This window comes from Pezoporus occidentalis, unplaced genomic scaffold, assembly GCF_034315485.1.
Source record: "Pezoporus occidentalis ecotype Australia unplaced genomic scaffold, CSIRO_AGI_Poc_V1 ctg15, whole genome shotgun sequence".
Lineage (NCBI taxonomy): Eukaryota > Metazoa > Chordata > Aves > Psittaciformes > Psittacidae > Pezoporus > Pezoporus occidentalis.
Window position 1 is genome coordinate 9,204,292 of NW_026913316.1, and position 25,644 is coordinate 9,229,935.

At 40.1% G+C, this 25,644-nt stretch overlaps 1 protein-coding gene across 4 annotated transcripts in view; it reads right to left on the reverse strand.

Moving 5' to 3' along the window:
- PTPN3 (protein tyrosine phosphatase non-receptor type 3) overlaps window positions 1-25,644 on the reverse strand; it is a 153,992-nt gene that overhangs the window by 93,182 nt on the left and 35,166 nt on the right. Inside the window, exon 1 of one of the 4 annotated variants that reach the window (XM_062610973.1) lies at window positions 19,288-19,434. The exons of the other annotated variants lie outside the window; for them this stretch is intronic. The gene's annotated coding sequence lies outside the window, so the exon portion shown is untranslated. Of the gene's footprint in view, window positions 1-19,287; window positions 19,435-25,644 lie in introns of those variants that run through there. 4 annotated transcript variants of the gene reach the window in all.

Consider the following 25,644-nt stretch of genomic DNA (forward strand, 5'->3'; position numbering starts at 1 on the left):
ATTTCTTTTAGACACTGTGGTTGTATTCAATTTATCCTCCAGGACTGTTCAAAATGACACAAGTTCAATAGATCCAAAAGTCTCACAAAGCTAGTTTGTTTGAAGGAATTACACCAGATCCTGCCTCTCAAACCACAGGAAAGAACTTGAAAATGCCTTGCAAAAATTTTGCAATTCAGAGACAGAACTTAAACAAGATAAAATTAAAACATCTCCTGATAACATTGATCATAACATGTTCAGTTTAGCAAAACTGAAGGTGCTCATGTACGAAGTTTATTTGCCATGCAAGGGAACTAGGGCAGAAGAATCTCTTCAGAAAGTTTACAACCGTCATGTTTTCCAAGCCTTCAAGAAGAAAAAGCAAATGGACACTGAAAAGCCAGCCTATGAACATCTGCACTTTGGAAAAACCTGTCATGGAAGAACAGTTCTCTCATCTTCACTTCATATTCCTCCTCATTTATGACTAGCTGGCAGATTCCTATTATAAGCTTACCAAAGCACACCTCTTTCTTCCCCTTTCTGTTTTTTCAGAGACTTCAAAACATCTAGGATCACATCAATTTGTTATCTTCTTTCTATCTGATGAGATCAAACTGTTTGCCAGGATCTGCAGTGGCACTGACTGCATATGGCTTTTGCACAAGTTCTCCTCCTGCACCAAGGGAACAGGTAACTGAAAAAAGAGTAACACTGACACCCGAAACAGCTAGCCATTTTTCCAGTCTCTGCACATGCCTGGGTATCCTCAGTTTAAAAGAGGAAAGCACTTCCTACACAGTGAATAAAAAAAAAAAAAAAAGAAGAGTAAACATATGACAGACATGTCCTAGCTTGCAAACAATCTGTGCTGTTTTTCAATCAGCATTTAAACAGTGTATGTTTTAGACCAGTGAAATCTAAACATTTACATCTTTACATCCCTGTTAGGCAATTTTTTCATTACACTACAAGATCAACATGCACCTAGTGACCACAGTGTACCACACCATAAGGAAGCCACTCTGAAAAGCATCCACCTAAAATAGCTGCTCCTGTGTCTTTCCCCACCGCAAATGCAGTGGCAGCTATCTTTTGCTCAGCTCCTTCCTTTTAACAAATTAATTCATTTAAATCCCCCAAACAGTCAAAAAAGCAGTGGCTTGGTGGGTATGCAACGTGGCTTGAGTGCCAAGCTTAGATACAGGCGGGGTAGCTGGAGAGCAGGGTCCCCAGTGGCATGGAACACCTCCCTGCACCAGGGCAGGCAGAGCACCCTTCCAACATCACAAGGTGGGTCAGAACATTGGGCCAGCCTTTAGGTAAACATCTGCTAAACCTTCTGCCACAAAGCTACCAAAGCAACAACACTTCTTTCTCACATTGTGTGAGCTTTTTCTTCACAGAACTGGCACGGAGGTAAGTCAGCCTATTCCAGTTGCTACAAACAATGTGACCAGGCTCAGGTGATTTTCTGACAGCTGGTTTCCAACCCCAAACCAAGAGGGACATTGGAAATCTGAGGCCAGTGAAGGGGATACCCACCAGGAAGCAGAAGGCAGCCTGCATCCACAGCAAGCAGGAGTCATGAAAGCCATGACTGGAGTCTGGGGTTGTAAAATGGAGTGGGATAGAGTGCGATTTTGGAAAGATGACTTGGTAAAAAGCTGCTTGCTCTTAAGAGTACTCCTTTGGGTTTGTGTTTTTGCTTTTAGATTTTTTTTGGTGTTTTGTTGCGTTTGTTGTTTTTCTCTTCAACTCTCCTACTGACATATAGTGCCTTCACAAGTAATTCAAACCCACTTATGTGGGTTTTGTTCATTTTTAACACAGCTATCCAACAAATGACTATTTTAACAAAGCTTCTGTTGCTATCTGAAGTAAAGCAAGTCTCTTGAACCTTGAATTTACAAGCTTGTTAAAGCTCCCATGAACAGCCAGGCTCCTGTAATTTACAGAATTAAACAACTAAATGTTTGAGAATGCATCTCTATTACCCAATATATATAAACTGCTGCTATTTTTCAGAGTTTTAAACTTGGAGGATAGCTTGATTTTAAAATTTAAAATCACTTAATACCTGAGACAACACCAGGTGTTTCTTAAAACACACACAGAGCCAAATTTTGCCAAGTAGATCTGACATTCCCCACTCCTTCCTATGTCAGCTTTTGTATTCCTGGCTGGCAGGTAGAATATTTATCTACTTCCCACAAAGCAATCTCAGCATGCTTACAGAGGAATGCAGGCACTAGGCCAGCACTGCTGGTTTTTACTGAAACAGGAGCGAAAAAAGGAGAACTTTGCTTACAGTGTTGAGATCTGGTATCTCTCTTCTGGTTTCCCCACCACTAGGTACTTTTCCATGGCAGTGATAAAGAGTAATGCCTCCAAGTAAGGAAATTCCTCAAAACTTAACAGGGAAAGGCTGGGAAAGGCAAAGAGGTAGTTGACTGCAGCACCTTATCAGGTTAGAGCTATGATCATAGCTGGACTGAGAAACAGAAATCTACAATCACTAATGCTTTCTTTCCTTGCAGTTTCTTTCACAACCATGCACCAGAAGTATATTTTAAAGGAAAACATCAAAACAAGGACTACTTGAAAATATAATACTGTGTTTCTGGTTTTGCTTAAAACTAGTCAATTAACCAAAACCATGTGATACAGCAAATCACTGACAAAACAGCACATTTCCCTGGAAAAAAAACGATTGTCATGACAGCCTTAAAGGAGAAATTAATTTGAAATCAATTCTACAAACAATGTTGGCAAGCTTATTTAACCTAAATAACTGAATAAAGTAGATTTACAACTTCATTTTGAAAGCTATTAGCTAAACCTTTATATAGTTTATGATGTGATCAGTTACAAAGGTAATGACCCTTATTCCAGACTGTCTACCCTAAATTACACCTCTATAAAAATACTCATCTTAGTTTACTTAAACTTACTTGCCTTCCTAGTGCAAAATACACCTTGTCATGACGAGGGAAGAAGTCTGCTTGCCCACAAGACCTTTCCGAATGTGACATCAATATTTACACATGTTGAATGCATTCAACCCTCCCCCGATCTTTGGAATCAAAGTACAAATTCTAGTCTGTTCCACGTACTCTTTCCTATTGTTAATAAAACCTAGAATTTCACCCAAGCAAGTTAGTTCATTGCAAAAATGGGGTGGGGATTCAAGTGCAGCATGAACTGCCAAATCTAGCCAAAACATCACCATAATTGATAAGCAAGGTATCTAACCTTCAACCATTCAGTAGCATATAGTCCCCCTTTTGAAGCAATGACAAGAACAGGAACCCTTTCACAGTAAAGGCAGTTTGCATGACTAGACAAAGTAAGTGGTAGAACAGTTTTGTTGGGAACTGAATGCAATGACAAGCTGGCTGCCTACCTTGAGCCAGCAAACACAAAGCGGCCGAAGAGAACCACAGTAGCATGCCTGAAAGGGAAGTCTAAGAAAACTTCATAGCAGAACTCTGTCTGGGAAACAGTTCAAAACCTTGAGGAAAAAAATCAAAAGGTAACACCTTCTGGTTTAATTCTTATTGCATTCATTAAAAAAAAAAAAAAGGGGCTCCCCTTTCCATAAATATCAAAAGCATTATATCAGATGATGTTCAAATGAAAAAATAAATCAGAACTGATAAAGCTAATTGATTCAATGATTAGCGCAGGCTCTGAAGAGTATAGGGGGTTTCAAGCAGAATAAGCAGAAGATCCCATTATGAATAAAAGCATAATGGGATGGGTTGGAACAAAGCAAACAGTAAGAAGAGTATGACAGCAATGCAGAGATGGAGGAAGAAGAAATTAGATAAAATAGTGGGAGTTATCTGACATATTTAAAATAATTAATAACTTTGTTCCTAAGGAACTAGATCAGAGACAGGGAAAAAAATTAGGATGGGTAATGTCATTTGTACAAATTTCTACTAGCACCATTAGGGGGAAAAAAAATGTGGGAGGGTTAGACCATCAATTACTGTGACACACAAGATGGAAGGGTTAGGGTGGGGGGTTTATTATTGGGATTTGGGGGTTTGTTTAGAGTTTTTTTAAATGCCCTTTGAAGTTCTGGCATCTTTTGTGAGTTCCCCTTCATAAATATTAGATACTATGATTTCATGCTGAGCCTGAAAGGTTTCCTTGACAGCGTTGCTTTTTAGTCCTAGTCAAACAATGTTATCTGTGCAATCGAGTAAGGAGGCATCTCATTCAACTATTTAGCACTCTTTTACTGCTGAATTTGCCACTTTTTTTCTCCAGAATTACTCAAATACGTAGTCTACAGACAGCTGACTAACATTGACCATATACACACATTACCTTCTCTGCCAGACATGCAGTACTATGTTTAGAGATCTTGTTTTCTAAACAGATAAAGGTTTGACCTGCTGAAGCTTAAAACATTCACTTCTAACATTTCCAGACCAACTCCTCAGGTTCACCCTATTACCACTGCCAGAAAGAGAAGGAAATTAAAACCTCAGAACCAAGATGACAACTCTAGTAGCACTATTACAACCATCGGCACAGAATGTACTGATTATTTTTCCCACTGCAAGCTTTCAACCGTATTTCAGTACACAACAGTTCAGCAAACTGTCACCTTCCTATCGCCAAGAACTTTATGACCAACACTGAACTATTAAGGAAAAAAATGGCAATATTGTCAAAGGTGTACAAAATTAAACTATTACACTGTAGTGTACTAAACTTGTGAGAAATAAATGTGTAGATGCATGTGGATTATGTCTATTCTTTCTTGAGTGCATTGACTCAGAGGAATCACACTGTAATTTGCTCTATAAGAAAAACAATATTAATTTAACTGTTTGAAATAACTAATCAGACATTTGGAAAGAAAGAGAGCAGGATATCAAAACAGTTGCAGTAAAATTAAGTCCTTATGAGGCTTTAGCACCTTTTCCTGAATTCATGAGTCCAGCTACTGCTGAATAAGTTTATTACAGTTCCCTCTTCATCAACTCTACTGTTACCAAACCTAAAAAATTCAGTACTGAAATACATGTCTCATTACAAATGCAGTAAAGAAAGGATAAAATAATCATTATGAGCAAAGGAGTCATGTTTTTTTTGGAATAACACAGAAAGCCAAAATAAAGGAAATTAAAAGGAAGAAAAGATAAAAGTTAATTTGGTTTTACTATAGCCAACTAACACCTCATCTGAAGCATTACTTAAGATTCAAATGAACAAACAAAACCTCCACACAACAAAAAAATTCTTCTTTTACTGGGTAAAACACGCCTTTTTCAAAAATGCAATACGTAGGTTTCAGATGGCCACTTCCCTCCCATTTCCAGCCTTGCAAACCTCTAAAACAGGACCACAAACTAGGCTCTGAAGCTGGGCCTCCGCCACCTTCCCCAAAGTCAAAGGCTCAAGGGTGCCAAACTCCAGCACACCCCTGCCCACACTGCAGCAGCACCAGCCCCAGATCATCAAACTGTGCTGCACAGCTGCCACTAAAACCCAACCTGGAGGTTCAAGCAACTCATTAATCATGTAGCCATAATTCCCTGCCAGGGGAGGAGAAGCAGGTTCACAAACAATGCCAAGAGATGGTGTTTCCAGAGCACCTGAAAGGTTTGGCAATGCAGAAGGGTCACAGCCTCACTGTGAAGAACCAACCCCAAGCGAATCCTGTGGTCTGCCTGCTTGGAGAAAATTGACTCATTGTCAGTAGTGGGTATTTAAAACCACCAAAACTATTTTAGGGCTAGTCCATTTGAGGATAGCAGTACTATCTGTTTGAACATTGTCTCTGACAGCTGCAATTATGCTAAGGAGTCAGGGAAGAGCAGGAAACATCTACATTGGACATCCCTTCTCACAGGCAACCACAATGAAAACACCTTGCTTCTCACTTCAAAAACAGGTTCTAAAGTGGTTACGTGCCTGGGGGGAAAAAAAAAAAAAGTATGGTTGATCTAAATGCAAAGAAAAATAAAGATCATAGAATCACAGAATAGTTTGGGTTGGAAAGGACCTTAAGATCAACAAGTTCCAACCCCCCTGCCATGGGCAGGGACACCTCACACTAAACCATCTCACGCAAGGCTTCGTCCAACCTGGTCTTGAACACTGCCAGGGATGGAGCATTCACAACTTCCCTGAGCAACCTATTCCAGTGCCTCACCACCCTAACAGGAAAGAATTTCCTCCTTATATCCAATCTAAAGTCCCCTGTTTAAGTTTCAACCTGTTACCCCTTGTCCTATCACTACAGTCCCTAAAGAAAAGTCCCTCCCCAGCATCCCTATAGGTCCCCTTCAGATACTGGAAGGCTGCTATGAGGTCTCCATGCAGCCTTCTCTTCTCCAGGCTGAACAGCCCCAACTTTCTCAGCCTAGATATCAAACAACAAACAAAACCAAACAGAAAAAAAAAAAAAAATGCAATCAAGAGGTAAAAAAACAGAAAGTTTTTGCTTAAGAGTAATGCTGACCTTGTAATTCATTGCTAAGGGAGTCATTATAAAACAGGTTCATAAAGTATATCCATATATACCTAGTAGGCTTTGATTGTAAAGTTAAGTATTTGAAACAGTATCCACAAGTTGCTAAATAAACTCAACCTGAATGGACTATGTAGCCATGTAGTCCCCATAGGTATTTTGACATGCAAGTTTGCCACAGGTTAACACACAAGGTTTTGAATATTTAAGTATCTTTTCCCACTAAGTAGCTTACAGGACTTCATTATCTCTAGCAAGAGATACTTACGTTCCATTCTGGAAGCCAAGGCTCATTTTTTTTTTTTAGGTTTTCTTCTGCATTTCAGGCATTACATTCACAGACATCTCCATGCTAACACAGATCTTAGAGCTATTTCCTGAGTCAGTATACAACCAAATTTTCTTGGCAAAATTTGAAAGACAAGTTAGCATGCTGTTAAAAGGAATTTCAAAAGAGAATATTGACTTTTGAATAGCTTCTACAATAAACTGCTGGGAAAAAAACCTTAAAGAGACTTGCCGCAGGAAGGCCAACCACTAGAGTTGGAAAAAACACCCCCAAAACAAAACCTAAACCCCCAAACAAAACAAAAACCTACAAACCAATCAAACCTACAAACCAATCAAACACATAGAACTACCACATCAGAATTTTTCTACTTCAAAGTGTCTTGAAACATACTTATTTCAACTACCTTCAAGTATACTTTAACACACTCAATTTGTGCACAAGTACACCAATAAGTATAGAACGTGTTTCTCTAGATACACCCTATGCAATAATTTTTTTTTCATCCAGGCATTCATCATTTACCATTGTAACCAATAACAAAAAAAAAAAGAGGTATTTGGTACTACTAGTTAAGTGCTTTCTGATTATATCTGACACTTAGTTTTTAAACACTAACAGTATGGTGTGCATCAAAAAAAAATCTATAGGAGGCAACCTGACTGAGAGCTCTTGCCTCAGTTTAGACTCTGTTCATGTAAATAATGGAGTACTACTATTATAGTTATTTCTCCATATAGAACAAGCCTCAACTCCCTTAATAGTATCATTGTGTGGTGGTAATGTTTTGCATTGATGCATTAACTTATTTCCCACATTTATTTTTAGCAGGGAAAAAAAAACATTATTTTAACAATATTAACATTATTTTCATTAAGCATTCACCAGTATTTTAAGAAAGCATGGCTATATATGACCTAGATCACAGAATTACAGGAAAACTAGGTTGGAAGGGATCTCTGGAGATCATTTGGCCTAACCGTTCTTGAAAGCACAGCTTTAAAATAGATTTTCCAAGGTCCCATAAGGTCAAACCTTGATTTCCAGCAAGGAAGACTCTACCACTGCTCTAGGCAACCTGTTCCAGTGTTTAACAGTTCTCAAGGTAAAGATGTATTTTCCCTTGTACCCAGGCATCTAATTTAAAAATAAACCAATCAACCAACACAAAAAGCAAACAAACAAACAAAAACCAAACACACAAAAAAAACCACAAACCTCCAAACAAAAGAAGGAACAAACAGGTAGTTTAGGACACTAGCAACTTCATCCTCAAATTTCAAGACACTAACCTAATGTATCATGTTGTTCGATAATATAACCTAAGTACACAATAAAGACTGAAATCTCTGTATTGCAGAAATTATTCAACACTGGACAACTGTCACGTTTTAACACTGGCAATGGAGCAGGAACTGACAGGCATTAGAAGTTAATGTCTGCAGAATATTTATTTCAAGTAGCAGCTCAAATAACTTATTATTGAAGAATTTTATAATATACCAGTGATCCCTTTTGGTGGCTATCATCTCTGCGCCATTCACAGTCACATTAGCATGCCAAGATGCTTCTGATCATGTAGGTAATGACTGCTCACATTTCTTTGGATCCTAGGCTGCTATCTCTACAAGCCTGAGCTCTTGCTCTCTTCTGCTCCCAGACCATTAGTTAGAGGATGTAGAGTAAGGCATAGTGGTTGAACCTAAGCCAAGCACCTGCTCATTCATCACCCTGTGGGCAAAACAATATATATACCTGTTGAGTCTCACACTGAAGCCCTATCCTTAGGGCAGGCACTAACCTTTTTATATAGTTCAGAGCTTCATGTCTTTAAGACATCTTATTTTTTTCTTTTTTATAGCATGTTTGCAAACTAACCAACAGTTGAACATTACTGGTATGATCTTCAGACAACAAAATAGGCTTAGGATTTGAACATTTGATCCAGTGTTGCTTTAGGTCACCTGATAGCACATCAATGTTGGAAGTACTGAAGAAACTTTCACCTCCTTTACTCTTCACACATCAACTGCCAAAAGGGATCTCAACAAATGGAAAGGAGAGACACTGATAAAGACAGGCTTGACACACTGTCTGACCTTATCTGCTGGTGAGAAGCACGTTGCTGACTGCCTTGAAGCTGCATCTAATCAATCCAGTAAAACAGGCTTTTTTTTTATTACCCATGTTGAGTTCAACTTTGCCTTATAACATATAGCAAATGGTTGTAAAGCCAGTTTTTCTCCCCGCTGCCAGAAAGAAAAGCATATGAGCTTCAGTGAATGATGCACATCTCTAACAGAAAAGCCATTAGACAATTCTTGGCATGTGCACTTCACAGCTGGGGACCATCAATAAGCACAGGACTAACCAGTGCTGTGACCATACACATAACTGAGGTGGCACCTATGGGAGCACTTTCTTCAAAGCTTCTGTAGCATGTGGCCTACAACCTATTTTTGTAGAGAAAGTTGTAAGGATAAGCATGTTATCTAGGGCTTAGAAATAATCGTACTTCATTAAGTAGCAGAAGGGATGAAACCAAGTTAATGTGTTCTGTTTGCAAATGCCTAAAGGATGGGAGGCAGAGGGAAAAACAGGTCAAAAAAATAAAAAGCTTTTGCTTTTGGTAAGGGAGGTGATAAAAAAAGCTACAGTGTTGGACACTTGTCAGACTAAACAACATATCAGCTTAACACAGACTGTATTTGTTTTTGGCTGCTTGCTTTGACACCCAGAGAAATTTTAAACCTATTCTCTTATACTGGGAAAGATTTACTTCCCAGGTAATTAGAAAAAAATAAACACAGATGACACTAGTGTGCAACATGACACTACTCCAAGTCAATCAAACACAGTACACACTGGTTAACAAGTAACAGAATTTGTAACTGATAATAGTAACAAAATCTCTTCCTCTTGGGAGTACCTGATGACAGAGCTAACTTTAGGGCCGGCTACATCAGATTCTAGAGGCTCACTTGTGAAGACCTCAGTTCAACTCCTTTACTAATCTCAGCAAAATACATTATCCACCAAAACTCCATTTAATAAAAGGGTCAGAGTCCTCTTTCACAATCTAAGGAAAATGGGTAACATGAGTAAGCTTGATTTCCTATATAAAAAGACTACAACTCCCCTACAATCATTTTCGTCCAAGAGGATGTTTTGGATTTTTTTTTAAGAAACATTATTCATGTCATGTTTTCAGAATCCAGATCAACACAAATAACACCAATTTATTCTTGTGATTAATTACCTTTGTTAATAGGTCTATTCTGAATATAGCTAGCTTCATATTCCACTGAATCACACTGTCTATCACAAAACCTTCAATTCCTCACAAGTCAGATATATCTGTTCAGAGACCAAGTCTAGTTAGATAGTGACACTGTAAAACCAAATGTACTGCTATGTCAGATCTGAAACCAATATACTCAGCTGAATATATGCCATATTTTATATTATATATGCATAAAATAATTATAAAACATAATTATTTTATTTTATGTTATATATACATATGTATAATTATATGATTAACATGTAATAAATAGGATTTACCAATTTACCACATATTTTAAATAACTCTGCAATTACGTTATTCTGTTCATACTGTTAAGGAGAAATAAATAATTTTATATTACAGAACAGAGTTAAGTGTAGTACTTCCATCACATCAAAATGCAAGAATTTCATAATTAAAGAAAATAATAATAATAAAAAAAAATAAAATACATGCCTCCCCAGTGAGAGAGGCAAGAAGGTGTTTCAACAGCCAGGCTACAGTGAAAACCCGGAGCAGGACTTCTAGCAGTTTTGCTCTACACTTGGATAATAAAGCAAGAAATCCTTGGAAAGTGGCAACAGACTTCTCCCTAGAATGCTCTGTGAAACACCTGCACAGAAAAGAAAAAACAAAGAGTCTCCCATCTTTACCTAAGGAATTCAAAATTAAGCATGTGAATTCACCTTCACATTATGGCATATATTGATAAGGAATTAAATCTGTAAGGAAATTAAGAAAAAAGCATCCAAAGCACTGTATCTATTCTTGAGCATTTTCCAAACAGGTGAAGCTTGCATCAAAAGGGTAATATCCCAACACATAACCCTCCCTTATTATTAATAAGCACATAGTGTCACTACAAGATGTCAAAGGTTCTATGCCAAATGCAACTGTGTTCTTGTAAATAGCCAGTTGGGGAAGGGTAGTGAATTCATCCAGGTAGTGAACTATTGTATAATAACGTACCATAAAAACACATGCTATTAACAAAAGCAGGCTATTACCATTACACTGGCAGATAGGCGTTTCTTTCACACTTGGAAAAAACATGATGTTACAAGCCTATGCATTCAGGTACAAGAGAAGTATGATCCTCCCTATTTATTCCAGGGAGATACCACCTGATAGACACAGTGCAGTGGCCAGAAGCAGAATACTGTGAGTCAATTAAGTGCTTCTTAACTGAATAGTAATGGCACACTCACGTGCTCCATCAGTTATTTGGCACTTTTGGTCAAAGGTACCACACATCAGGACAGAATGAAAGAAAAGATTACATTTTTATCTGAACAATAATAAAGTCATATCTGTTCAGAAAAGGCATAAAACAAAAGAAAGTGCAACCTTTCCCACTATTAAACACTGAATCACTTCCTAGTTACCAAAAAAGTCACTTCGTTCCCCTTAATCTTAGGGCCTTATCAGCTCCCAGGTGCCAAACCACCAGCTTCCTTCAGATAGAGATCTTTTTCTCCAGGTGTGCATTTTCAATATGAATAGGGAACACACATAACCAAAGATTGAGAATAAACTTAAAATCCACTGAATTTAATGAACGAAAGCTACAATTAAGACAGCTGCTTTTCTACAGGAGTATTGCTGGGGAGTTCTAAAACCTGTCAGAGATTTTTAGTCTCTTGCCACATCAGTAGTGAGCCTTGACTGGTACAGTCCCACAAACTCCCTCAGCTTATGAAACATTCTGGCAAGTGCTTCAAAGAACAACTGTGTTGCTAAAGTCACATAAATCTGCAAGTAAGGAGAATCAGTTGCTGAAGGTTTTTTGTTTTTAATAAAAAAGTGTCCACTATGGCTGTAAATATATAAAAATCCACACTTGTGTGCAGCTTTATTAAAAACTACTGTTAATTTAATATACCTGAAGTACAGTACCCTAAGTATTTTCACACATGAAACTTGCTCAATATCTACAAATCTGAATTTTCTCAGTGACAAATCGCTTATTACTTTTGGCATAAAATGAGAAATATCGACTTCTTCCTCTCACTATTCTTCATAATTACAAATAATACAAAAATAATTGTAGTTACATCATTGGCATTCAACATTGTAACAAACAGCCATCAAATGCTGCATAGTTTGATAAGCAGCCTACACTGTGTTGTTCTATTACTACTTATTTTGTTAAATACATGGATGATTTAAGAGGTATTCAAAGTCACATGCCTAAATTTTTCATAACTTTTTCAGATGTCACACAAACCAAGTTATATTTACAGAAACATACTTTGAAGGAAAAAAAAAGTTTATGATCCTTAATACAATCGGATCTTGCTGTAAAAAGACATGTCTTTTCACACTAATACTCAGTAAAATAATGTGCAAGATAATTTAGAGTGGCTTTACTCAAATTAAAGTTCCCCAGTGAGTTTCCATCAACCAAAAATTGTGACACTATTTTTACCAGGCACCTAAGAAAGGCACAGCTAAAGGTGGCAATGAGCAGAAAAGGGACTGAAATTGCAACTGGGCTTAAATAAATATTTATTTTTACATATATATATAGGTACATATATATGTGTATTTATATATATGGCTGCACAAACTAAAAGCTGGCCCATCCTGTAACAACCACTGAAAGCTAATCGGAGCAACCGGTGATCACTAGGTTGCTCAAAGACGCCTTTCTTTCCTATAGTAAACATTTCAGAATGTGCCAATCCACAACCACATGAAGATAAGGCAAGCTGTACTTTAGCATGTGCTTGCTGCTCTTCAACTTGACCAAAGTACAACCTGCTTTATCTACAGACTAGAGATTTTTAATGTGTTATCTAGAACATTGGCAACACATTGAAGAGGTTACCCTCTTCCAGATAAATCACTATTGAAGTAACCACAGCAATCAAAAAAATCCTTGCAATCCTTCAGGGACATGGGTAAGTTTGCCTACAACCAAAAGCTGTGCCTCTAGCTGCACTCTTACAGTACAAGTAGTCCTTTCACATCTATGTAAGAATACAAAAAAAAAAAAAAAAAAAAAGCAAACCAGAAAATTGCAAATATTATGAAAAACATTTTATACTGATACAGTTGTAGAAATAGAAGCCAACTGCACATACATCCAATACCTGGAATGAGAATATTGAGCTTTAACTCCCACCCTTCAAAAAAAGAATTCAGTTAAAGAGCAGAGATCAGACCTCTGAACACTCAGGGAGAATCCCTGGGAGATGCCCTATGTTGAACAACAGGATCCGTATTCACACAACTGTAGGCAAAACAACACAAGAACAACACTACAGTATTTAAGCCCACGCGCATACAAGTCACAGCTCAGGCTCCCAGCTTTGATTCATAAAATGCGTCATTCCACAGAGCGTAACTGTATCACATAACTTGCTAGGGAAATAGCCATGGTTACTCATCACAGCTTGGTGCTATGAACCACTTGCTTTCCATGACACTACACACACCAGATTAAAATCTGTCTGGGGGTGGAGGGAGAGGACAGCGGGAAATCAATGAACAAGATGTCAAACCGTAACTACTTTGGTACATTAAAGTGCAAACAGAACAGTGTATGACTTAGTAATAAAGTGCTTTACTGTTGATTTCAATTGCTTACAACTGCTCTTTTTCCAAAGCTATTTTATAAAGTCTCATTTAGGTCAAAAACAAAATAAAACAAAACACACAACTGCTTAATAGCATAAATAATAAATGACTTGAAAAGAAGCTTTTTGCTTCTTATTACACACACACACACAAAATAAAAGTTAGCTTTACTTTTGGCACATGGCATGTTTTATTTGATATATAAAACTGGCATGTGTCAGAATCACTAACATTAAAGCTGCTACCAAAACACAGGAAATGCTTTTGCCAGCTACAAACCTTGAAGCATTTTATGATTTCACACCAATTTTACCATTTCTTCTTTTTCAGAAGACGAAAAAGTAAAAGTGAAGCACACTTCAGTACTGTCCACCTTACCATTTCAGAAATTAAACATTCTAGATTGTTTGAAAGGTCACGTAACCTTAAGAGGAAGAGTATGTAATTAACTTTGTATTACAATAGAAGAGCAAGTGGAAGCAGAATCACTTTCTGTACATCCAGTTTTCTTCTTGTACAGAATTAAAAAAAAAAAAAATTGAATTTATTTTCACCTCAAATGATTAAAAACCTCTTGAACCCCTTTTAAAACTGCCCACTATAATAACACATATGTACAAGTTTGAATTAAGGACTGGCTTTTACTCCCATTTTGCATGGATTTCTATAAGCGTCAACACTAAATCTTAGTGGAGAAATTCTAAAAATAAAAACAAGTTATGCCTATGACTGGTAAGTTATTACCATAATACCACACAGTATCGTTTAAGATAACTGCAGTTATCCAACCAACTTCAAAGCACACAGGCCACTACACAAAGTTAGGAACATAAAAAGCTGGTTGTCAATAAAGATGATGGCAAGTAGGTGGCCGTGACCAGGATTACTACATTACAACTTGAAAACGTACTGAACTGGTCAATAGAAGCAAGTACACAACATACTACTTTGGCTTTATTTGTAGTTCATGATGCCTGGAAAAGCATCAGTTTCACTTTTGGCAAAGCAGCGCGTTTCAAAAAGCCCCAAATTCCTTCTCCTAGGAAAGATATTATGACCACTTCACTTTAAGAGCTCCTCTCAATTCCAGATTCTGAAAAATGCAGTTTCTCCAGAAGGGCTTTCAGTCGTGCTTCACAGCTGGGAACACTCTCTCTCCTCACAACATAAGTTGCTGCAAGTGCTTGTATGAAACCTAAACTTGTCAAGAGAGGGAACTGATGAAATTACAACCAATATGACAGATTAACATATGCCTGTACCACATGCAAGCTTCAGTTTCTTGTGACTTCCGTTCTGTCTGCAAAATGTTCTACCGTTTCATCTTCATATTGAAGAGACATTTGCAGAAGTTTAACAGGGGGAAACTAGTCACAGAAATCAATCAGATTAGCTCAATCCTGATGATCTTCATTTCAAACAGAGGCAATTAGGATAATGTGCTGGCTGCAGACTAAGGGGTCTACAGCCTGCAGAGATCCCTCTTCAGTTAAATCAATGGTGAGGATTCTTGGATGGAAGAACTGCATTTATTAAAAGGAGAGGTGTTGTTATTGGATGAAGATGCATGCTGAGATGAGACAAGGCCATGTGAGAAGGCCCTCAAACTGCCTAAGTGTGCCAGCTAAATCCAGAGGAACTGTCAGAATGGTGAAAAGACAGATACATTTCTGCCTGTATCTTTTCCAACTTTTTCTTTTTTTTTCTGGAAACCGATTTAAAAATACCTCCCATCTTATTGAGGAGTGCCAGATGGAGAATCTGTATTCCAAATGTATGCTCAGAGCCCAGAATTTGCTTGGACTTCTCCAACTTGCAAACCAAGAGCACGTGGGACTCATCAGATGAACGACAATACAGCAGTGCACCAAGCACCTACTAGGTTTTGAAGTTTCTCTAACATCTTCTTCCTGGCCATGCAAACAGGAACCCTTCATTACCATTACTCACGTGCAATGTTTAAAAATCTAAAACATAAAATCTAGCACATAAACATGACCAGACATCAGCATCATGGTGATTTCAGCACAGCTCAAGTGACTGAAATATGTACAGAAGCATCAATATTTTGCTTAGAGAGAAGGCTCCAAGATTTTGTATGTAGGTTGGCAACAGGAGGAAAAATTAAAACCAAAAAGAACTTTATAAAGCAAGCTATTGGAGAATGTTTTCTATATTACACTATTTCCTAGCATTTCATTAAGTATTTTCTGTGCAGGGATATGAGAAGAAGAAAGAAAAGGAATACAAAGTCCTGTACAGGACATGTGACTGAGTTTCATATTACAATGCTAATAATAGAAATAAGAACTCAGTAAGGTTCAGTACATGCTGATATGAAGGCAACGGTATCTTAGGCTATGGGGAGATTAGAATAAATTATCTCAAGGTAAGTCAGGATAGAACTTGCAGCACATCTGTTACTCCACTCCAACTGCCTCTGTGCCTGCTCTTTCCCCTCAGTAGACACCCTGACAGAAGAATAACTTACCTCCCATTAATTCACACTTGTCATGAGGTAAGACCGTATATACCTTCTGATTTTTAGTCCTTGATAACAAGAAAACAATATAGTTCATGAAAAGCCTCCAAAAACAAAACAAAACTGCAGGCAGACTGTTCCTGGCTAATACTGACGTTTCCATGTAGCCTGAACCAAGTTGCCTAAACCCTGCCTTTCCTGTGGGCTTAAGAGACAACCCCAGCCCAGAATTACCTGTTGATTGATTTGGGTAGCTTCCTACTCAAGTGAAAGCCATCCTGTGTACTAGCCCAAGGTATCCAGTGTTACCATCAGGGACTGAAACATCAGTTATGGATACTCATCACAAGGCTGACACCTGCAAACTGGGTGCGCTAGTGCTCATCAACATTGTGCCAAATCCTCCTTGTTGACTAACCTCATACACTTAACACCATAGAACAAAGCATACATTGCACTGCTACATACAGGTAGTCAGAAGATAAGAGAAAACTTACAAGTAACACCAACTAACACAAGCAGAAAACAAATCATTTTTGTTTAGTATACTCAAATCTGTAGTTATGGAATTGTTTCTCACTCAAAAAGACATGCCACAAGGTCCTACAAAACTCACAATGCACACTTACTGTGCTACAAATAACATATTGTATCAATAGTCCTCATCACTATTAATCTTAAGTTTACTTTTAACTGCTCAATTTGTAATGAACAAGTAGCCCTATGTATAGATGCCAGCACAGCAAGAATTATTTGAAAACACAAAGTAACAAAATAGAACAGAACTGCTCACTATACTTGCATTTAGACCACCTTAGAGAACTTAATGACTTCTGTACATAACACTCCTAGTGTTGCACCTATGTAAAGCTATCATTTACCCATCAGTACAAAAAGTAGGTCACAGCTTAGAAACGTATGGACACTGCCTCTGCTATAATACTATCGCTATGTCTCTGCTATAATGACTATTAAAAAAACACCACCCAAGACCTTTAGAAATTAGTTACTATTTTAGACCACTGGACTGGATAAAAACATGATTTATCACATGACAAGTCATGGACATATGCAAGAAGCTGATGTTACTACCACACTAGCTTTTGCATGATCATCTTCTGCATTAAGCATATCACACCAATAATACAAACATTAATTAAGAAGCAATTACGGAGCTTTCTCAATATGCTATTAAATTACAAAGTTCACTTAATGATAGTCTTATTACAGTCTTGGTTTGTGCTAGAAGTCTTTTGGAGGCACGGGGGGTAACAAGTTAAGTGTTGTACAGTACAACACATCACTGTGATATTACCCAAAACTTCTGCCCTGAAATCATGAACTAACTGTTCCAGTCAAAGAACATGCAAAAAGGTGGTAAGAGGCACATAAGAAACCCTTGTCATCTCACAGAGAGAGATGACAAGTATTAGGAGTTTTTCCAGGAATCTACTGCCAGCAATATTAAGAGTGTTCAATGAAAGGAAATAAATCTTATCAACACAAGACAGTGATTCAAACAAGCTCTTAAGTGTACTTTGAAATATATGGAATATTATATTTTTTCTTAAAGACCAAAGATGTATTAGACAGTTGTCACCAACCATCAAGGCATTAGTGCTACAAGACAGTCCCAGATAATGTCAGCATCATAAAAATGTAGTATTTGTATTTCATTAGCAGGTTTTTCCAGATATGGTAACTAAGCAGACCTTTCTTCCCTGTTTGTTAGCGGTTTCCTTTATGATCTAAGCTACCCAGGTAATAGGGACAACTTGTTTCTTCTACAGATTAGTTTCAGACAAACTTTATAAAGTGAAAGTGCAACTCCCCTCCAAACCTAAGTAAGTATTCTACACATCTAAATTCCCTTCCTATAAATAACTTCTCTATGCAATACTGTGCACAATTAGTACTTCAGTGATAGAGATATTTCTACCAAAACCAAGACAGTTCTAGATGATCAAAGTAGCATCAGTAGTTAACATTACCAAAGCACTAATTTGTTCTGATTTCTGTTACGCAGGTATTAGAGCAGTAGCGATCAATTTGGATGACAAGCTGTACAGCCACGACGGAAGCAACTACCCCAGCAGGGAAAACACAAACAAATCTCTACATCTTCGAAAAAGAGAAAGGCAAGGAGCAACAGAAGGAGAGGCTAATTACTTCAAATAATCTCAGTAATGAGAGGAAGTGAGAAATGCTGTAGGTTAATGGGAATTTTATATTCAAAGTAGTATCTTTTACTGCTGTTGCATCTGCTTCACAATACCAGTAAGGTAACTTGTTCTCACACTTCATATATATGTATGTATTATAAATACATTATAAATACGTTAGGTTAAATGTTATAGGTATGGATATATGATATACTGGAGATCTTCGTATCTCCACACTGTAACTCGGCACCCAAAATTCTGAAAGTAACCACGGCAGAGACCCGGCAGCCTTTGGGGTGCAGTACCTGCTGATAACGGCACCACAGACTAGTTACGTCCGGGATCTGAGTTCCGATACCTTGGCAGACCCGTGCCTCCCGGCCGTGCGGGCAGGAGCACGGGCAGGGCCGCCCTGCGCCCTCAGCGCTCCCCTCCTAAACCCGCCCCAGGCGCTCAGTGCTCGGACGGGCTGGAAAAAACCTCCGGGGCGAGGTGCTCCGCGAGCGACTCGGAGGCAGGAAAGGTCGCATGGGGGAAGGAACCAAACCAGCCCTGCAGTAAGAGGCAAGCGCAGCGGGGACGGGACGGGAGCTTACCCCATCGTCCCTCTACTGGGGACCCGACGGCGCCCACCTGCCCCGCCGTACGGGCAGGAAACACAAGGCGCGGAGGGGGACGGAAAAAGGAGGGACCCCGCGGGGCTGAGGAGCGCCGCGCCCCGGAGCGCCCCAAGCCGCCCGCTCCCCGCCGGCACGGCACGGCACGGCACGGCACAGCGGGCTACCAGGCTGACAACCAGCCCGGCCCCGCCGCTCACCTTCCCGCTCGTCTCCTGCGCCAGCCCTGCCAGCCTCCGGGAGCAGCCCTCGCCCCCGCCGCCGGGCACTCCGCCGGCCGGCCGAGGAGAAGGAGGAGGAGGGAGGCGCAGGGGTGGCCCCTACCTCGCCAACTTTCCCCTTAGCCCCGTTCCGCGCCCCGCGCCGCTCTCGCCGCCGCCTCGCCCCGTACCTGCCGCGCCACCGCCGCCCCGCTCCCCCAGGGGGCGCAAAAGGCCGCCGCGGCCGCCACCGCGCGGACCGGACCGAGCCGAACAGGTGCGGACAGCGCGACCGCGGAGACCACCCCGCTCCCGCCGCCGCCGGCTCCTGCGCTCGGGCTGGGCGGGGCGGGGCGCGAGGGGAGAGAAGGGGAGGGGCGGCGAGGAGCGCGCCCACCCGCCCGCGCCCGCCCCCTAGCGGAGGGAGCGACTGCCCGGGCCCGGCCGTACCTCCCCTCTTCGGCCGCACTCGGAAGCTTTCGGCACTTTCCGCCGCTTCCTGGAGGGGGAGTGGGAGAGGCGGGGTGGTGGTGGTGCTCTTTCACATCCTCTACCCTTGCCCCGCGGCTGCCGCGCATGCGCCCTGGCGGGGGCTGCCCCGCGGGTGCTTGTCCGGGCGCGACAGGGGTGGCTCGGCTGCGGCTCGGGCGGCTGCGGCTTCTCACGGGTCCCTGCTCCCGCAGCGCGGTGTGCGGGATGTGCCTCCTGGCTGCGGGGCACTTAGAAGTTACAGCGAACCGCCTCAGAGGTGATTAGCACGGGATTGGCGGGGCCTGCCTCAGCCGCTTGAGGCTCGGCCAGCTAACAGGCTGCGTGGGGAAACACGGTCCTGGTGTGTGCTTGCATTAAAGCCTGGGTTAGTAAAGAGCCAAATGCAGAGAGATGCGAAGTATTGTCACAGAGCGAGTTTATAACACACCCTGTCCGCTCGCTACTCCTGAAGGAAGGTGGCAGAGGGAGGTGTGCCATGCTTCCTGTCCTCTTGCTTCGCTAGTTCCTACAGGGCATCCTGCAGCACCGTGCAGAGGTTAGCTCAGGTGTTGGAAGCCGTGTAACTGTGTCAGAGCAACTCTACACCCATGCTAATTGAGCCGTTCAGCGGAGCTAATTAGCTGAAGCAGAATACCTCAATGGCCAAGCAACCGGTTGTATTTTTTCTCCAGTGGCAAAGAAATTTCGAGATGCTTGTTCCTGCCCTTGCGGCACACTTGTGCTAATGCAGTTGTACATGAGATCGGTGAAACAGTCCAGGTTAAAGGATACACCAAAACCCCTCAAAATATGTGTGAAACTTGGGTGTTGTGTTCCTGATCTTCTTTGGCTCCTGTTAACAGGCGTCTCTGTTAACACAAATGCGGGGTGGAAGCAGGGGGAGAGTGAGCTGCTGTGCCAGAAGCTTTGTGAGCGAGAGGCAGATGCTGAGAAAACCAGAGACATACCATGGAAAAGCATATCGGACTATTCCTTGACACGGCTATATTGTTTCAAATTCCAAAATTACCCTTTACAATCTCAATTTAGGGACCTCTGTGCAGCATTACATAGTATAAATATGCCTGCAGTGGCGATGTGGCTTTCCAAAATGCTACTTGTCTCTTGCGTTCTGCTTGCTCTGTACTGTTCATCTCATAAGCCATGTTTTGGTACACCACTTTGCTGGCTATAGTTTGGGCAAAGTAACTTGAAGGCAGCAATGCCAGATGCAGTGAAGGCAGAAGAATGGGAGCCAGTTTGCATATGTCTATGCAGTACTGCCTGTCTAAATTTGAGTACTGGAAGGAGGAGCATAGCTGTATCACGTTTTCCCACCAGGGACAATGCACACTGCTGCTCAGCACGGCTGATTCACAGGGGTTTTCAGATTTCCCAAGAGGACCTCTGGACAGTTCTGTTTTACCCTCATAAACATGTTCATTAATACCTACCCTGAAGAGTAAATCAATCATAGAATCATAGAATAGTTAGGGTTGGAAAGGACCTTAAGATCATCTAGTTCCAACTCCCCTGCCATGGGCAGGGACACCTCCCACTAAACCATGCTACCCAAGGCTCTGTCCAGCCTGGCCTTGAACACCTCCAGGGATCAATCCAAAAGACTTGATAGAGAAAGCCAGCTAATAATCTAATCCCTCGTCATTTATAATACGTACATAGACTTGATCTTCCACACATTTAAATCCTAATGAAATATTCAGTCAGCAGGCTTCATTCTAGTTAATTGTTCTGAGACTCAAGGTGGGAACAAGTTCATTTGTTCACTCTGTAACATTCTTCCAGGGTGTGAGAACATTCACCTCTGGAATGATAGTTTATAGAAGGGCACTGACATTGCCATCCCAGATCAGACCATTAGGTGGGTGTGTTTCCACCAGAACCTCTCCCACTTAATGAGTGAGGATTAGACCCCTCTAACACTTTGTGTGCCATGGAAGGCAGTTATACTACCTTTCCACTGATACTCTGCATTTTCCAAAGTACTTTGTAAGCAATGGTCAGTACCTCTTCCTTTAGAGGGAATGCAGTAATGTGTGGTACATAACAGATACATGAAGTTATCAACACATGGCCAAGGGCCACACTGCTTCTCCCCATATTGAAAGTTACTGCATTTTGCGCTCCACATAGTCCCATGTAAGTCTATATGAGCATTAACTTAGTGACATGATAGCAAACACATTCCAAGTAATCTTAGTAAGGGCCTGATGAGTTTCAGAGATGAGATGTGACTGTATTAGAGTTTGATTTAGTTGTACAATTCCTATGTTTCCAGTAGGACCAAAGCTGTGTAATAGATAGCTTTTTCATTCCAACATGAGAAATTATACTGTTGGACCTTAAAGTAAGTATGTAATCCAGTATTCCCATGCGTTAAAAACACTGCTTGTTGTATCAGTCATACCAGCAAAGAAGAGTATCCCCTGCTTTGTTGATGGAGAGTTGCAGATTTAATAGGAACAAACAACAGCTTTCTTATTACACTGTTACTTACAGCTCCAAAATTCTGTTGTTGGAAAGCACCTTCCCAAATTCCTTGGAAAGACAGGGAATCCTATACTGATGAAGAGCAGGGAAAAGAAGAAGGAATATAATAGCTATGATTGCCACATACAGGATACAGTAGGAGTGCGAGTGAATTTCTCCCACCTGTACATGATCTCTCCCACCTGTACATGATCTCTCCCACCAAATGAAATATCTGTTAATAACAAAATAGTGATGCTTCAAAAACATTTCTGTATGTGAATGTTTCCACACATCACCTATTTGTTAAAAATGGGCTAAGCTAGGTAAATACAAATTCATTAAGTCATTTTCCTATCCACAACCAAAAATGTGGACAAAAAAATCCCTTAAAACAACAGCTTGTAAGTAAAAAGAAAAAAAACCACCTCTTCCCCTTCACCCCCCCCAAGAAAAAAAAAAAGCATCACCAGAACAAACAAAAAATAAAATAGGATAAAGGTTGTCTCTGTTAATTTCCCCTTTTGTGGCAAAGGTACATTCTTATTTTCTGTAATTACATAAAGTATTTTTTTGCAGGATTGTCTCCCATTTACTGCATGTCTGAACAGCTGCCTTCAGTGCGCATGTTAACACCAAAAAACTGGATGGCTGCTCTCATCCTGTTGAGTATCCAGCTGAAGAACTGCAGAACACAGTTTTTCAGCTCACAGAGTCTGAACACGTTTATTCACATCTCTGAGCACTTCTTTAAATAAAAAAATCACAACCTGAACCTCTGTTCAGTTTACTCAGAAAAGGAAAGCACTCAGTTACTGATCAGAGAGGAAAAGTCCTGCTTGAGTAACTTCCTCAGCATCACCCAGAAGTGCTGTGGCAGCAGCAAACATCTCTGACAGCAGTTTGTACAGCTGCCCAGCCAGGGAACAGGTATTCAATAAAACTAGATAAGGAAAAAACTGTGAGCTGTGTTACTTTTAATACAGATAAATTCTCCAGTTAGGTTAACCTGTAGGGATATGAGGAAAAGTGTAGCACTTTAAAAAGTTGAGGGAGAAGAGAAGGCTGCTTATTTGAGCAGAATAGCCAGCTTATGCTACCCCTTAGTGAGTTCATGAAACCATAGTCTGATTTCACAGTTTAGACTCGCTTTCTTTTTTCAGGATTAGTAGCCAGAGAAAGATTAGCAGGAAAATGTCCTGACCACTGCTGGGCTGTGACTTGGAGGTAAAGCACAGACCGTATTTTAAGAGAGGTATAAAATGATTCCGTTACACTTAGTATCCAGTTTTGGACAACCTAGAGGAAAGAAGTATGAATAACTGGTTTAGGGAACAAGTCTAAAAGGGAGAAGTTAAAGATTTTGACAGGCTAGGGATGGGCACAAGACACAGCTGTCTTCAGCCATGTCCAACATCCGCTGTGGCTGAAGTGCAAACAGCTTCATTCAAAACAAAGACTGCAATTACATGTTAAAACAAATAATTTTAGGCATAAACCAAGCCACCTAGGCAAATGGCAGAACCTCTTTCACTCCCATGTTTTAAGTGCAGCTTTAGTAAACATTCTATATCTAAGGATTGACCCCTTTATTAGAGAGGTGTAAAGGAAAAGAGTACCTGAGGCCTCTGTCAATCCATGTCTGTAGTCTGTGTGACCTATGGAGAGAAAACGCTTCAGGCTTGTGTTGTCAAGACCAGGAAGCCTCTACTGAGTAAATATATACTCTGTGTGTATGTGTGTGTGTATATGTATCTATGTATATATATGTGCGCACACACAGATTCTCAGAAGTTAATCAGCCAAATTTAAGAGGATTTCATTCAGGTCAGCAAAAGACTCCTTGTTGTCAGAATGTTGGACATGCTAAAACTTCTCAACAAATAGTTACAAGGAGGGGTTTTGTCCATTTGTTTTTAGTTAGTAATTCTTTATCTTAACTCTTTTTCTTAAAAAGGCTGAGTTGTGCTTAAACTGCTTGAGGCAGAAGCTCATGGTGGGAAACTTCATCCCAAATAATTAAATCCTGGCACAGTTGTAACTGAAACTGGATCTTTATAAGGAAAATGTTTGGCAGTCCGAGCTGTAGACATGGTCAGTCTACTTACAGGTAGATCTGCATATGCATGCACAGGATAAGCTTCACTGACTTCAGAGACACTGAAGTTCTGAAAACCGTTCTTATCACAAGTTCCTGAGATGTATTTTGAAGTCTCAGTCTTTTAAAAACATAAACCAACAGTGAACTTTCAAAAAAACCTAAGGGGCTTATGGTATGTTCACACTATCACAAAATGCCAGTTTAAGAGGGTACAGGGTAGAGTACACACAGGCAGTGAACATTGCTCAGCAGTTACGCATCAACTTGTCTGGCCAAAGTAATTTAAGTGCTTGCACAGTCTTCACGGACGTTACTCTCTTCCCACACCTTGGCTGAGATTGTCAAAAGTGCCTGCATTTACTTACAAGCAAGCATGTATGAAGCAAGTAATATTATGTGCTGATACTTGAAATATGCATCATGAAATATGGGTTAAACAGAGTGAAAGGGTACATGAAAAAACTGACACTTGGTGTACCTGCAACATTGCACAAAGTCCTAAACAGTGAAAATGTACCAGACTGTAAAAATGCATTTCTGAGGGAAAGAGTGAAATCAACTAAACCATCTAGATTTAGGCAGAACACTGTCGATTAAAATATGTTGCTGGGAAAGTACCCTGTGCATACACTTTATAGAAAATTAAGTGATCATTTTTATCTATACTTTGATTATCTGATCAGTAGTATGGTGAATATGTATTTACATGAATATTGGTCTTTTTGTCACCAGCAATTATATGTCTCAAATTACATTTTTGGCTTGGTCTTCCTTTACTCCTCCTTGTGGCCACTCAATGGTTTCCTCTTTGAGTGGCAATATATAATTATTTTAAATTATGAGAGAGGGAGAGATATTGTTGTAAGTCACATATTTTTCCTGCATTCACCTGCAACAGTATTTTCCCTACTTCAGGATATATCTTTTTAAAGCTAAAAAATACGATTCATAGGAAAGAAGTGTCAGATAATTTTTGGTTTGTCTAAATTTACAAATGTTTTACATTTAGCAATTAACCATGAAAAGCATATTTAGATGAACAGAGTATATTTATTTAATACAGTTGCACAAGAGAAACAACATGGTACTATGCTAATTTTCTGTAAAGCATACTTTGTTTCTTTCAAGATTGCCACTCCCTAAAGTATAACAGGAACCCATTTTAAGTTATGTGTCATTTGAATTTGAGATGGAACGTTGAAGAAAGCTGCTTTAATTGCAGCTTGAAAGATACAGAATTGAGCCTTCAGGGAGTGTTGGGCACTTTTCTAGTCATTCTGGTTGATTGATTTGCATTATGTGGGTGGGGAATGTTGTTGATCAGGCTGTCCATTTTAATTTTGTACAGGCTGTGTCAGCTTTAAAGTGAAGTACGAGCTCAGCTTTAAAGTGAGGGGCGAGCATACAAGCTTTAGAAGACATATTGTGCTGCGGGCCAGAATAAGTAAAATAGCATCATTTACACTCTCTCAAAAGTGCAATATTT